Source organism: Temnothorax curvispinosus, unplaced genomic scaffold (genome assembly GCF_003070985.1).
Source record: "Temnothorax curvispinosus isolate PA1 unplaced genomic scaffold, ASM307098v1 QBEX01015933.1, whole genome shotgun sequence".
Lineage (NCBI taxonomy): Eukaryota > Metazoa > Arthropoda > Insecta > Hymenoptera > Formicidae > Temnothorax > Temnothorax curvispinosus.
In genome coordinates, this window is record NW_020225713.1 from 12,184 (window position 1) to 13,142 (window position 959).

At 29.6% G+C, this 959-nt stretch overlaps 1 long non-coding RNA gene across 1 annotated transcript in view; it reads left to right on the forward strand.

Moving 5' to 3' along the window:
- The window catches only part of LOC112466158, a 2,372-nt gene extending 1,725 nt beyond the window's left edge, over nucleotides 1-647 (forward strand). Inside the window, exon 3 of the long non-coding RNA XR_003042111.1 lies at nucleotides 598-647. This is a non-coding gene — a long non-coding RNA (uncharacterized LOC112466158). The remainder of the gene's footprint in view (nucleotides 1-597) is intronic.
- The last annotated feature ends 312 nt before the right edge of the window (nucleotides 648-959 follow it).

The window sequence follows — 959 nt, forward strand, 5'->3', positions numbered from 1 at the left end:
TAAAACCAATTCGCTATCTGTATTTTAACTGGTACTTTACTCTTGTATGTATGGGGTGTTCACGTTCGGGTCGGTCAAAGGGGATAAGCACGAAAATTTCATTGTGCATATTTCGAGAACACATTAATCAAGAAACATTTTAAGACAAGAATTATTTTGCTTTCTGTATTTTAACTGATACTTTACTCTTATATCAGTAGTATATAGTTCCTTTTTTTACGTATATCTTTTAAACTATTACAGATAAACTAATTTGGTTTGAGACATTTAAAAGCACATAAAAAGCACATAATTGTACTGTATTAAGTACTTTAATTTTTAATATAATTTTAATGAGTAGGAGTGCTAGCTTATGTTGCCAGCATCCCCACTTTTAATTGCAATTTTCCATGAAACCGTTCGAGCACAAAAAACGTGAATAGAACACATAATTAGCACATAAAGAGCATTTAATTTCTACATATGTGTTATTCTGCTTTTTTTGCGGAGGGGGAGGGGTGCTAACTTAACAGACATAATATATTTTGATACATAGACTAAATCACTGAAGATGTTACAAATATTTCTGAAGTTGAATGAGAAATTCTTATTTTTTAGCAACTGTTTGGTAAAGATCCGGAAAGATTAATAATCTGTTTAAAAGGAAAGAATAAGAGTTTAGAAAAAAATAGTAAAAGAGTTATATTAAACTAGAGCACCTGTATCGCATTGCCTAAAAAAGAGTTAGAAGGCACCTTAATTTCCCTTATCCGAAGGTTGACTTCAAAAATCCCTTCCTAGGATCCCTTCCTAGAATTAATACTTTCTGAGATAAATGGCAGAGATAATTTGTAGAAATAATTGGCACACGAAATAAATCTCATAATAAAACCTATATATGTATATGTATATGTATATATTTGTTCATATAAATAAAACTACTTTTTTATGGTAATTAGTGTAGTGCATTTTATTGAAAA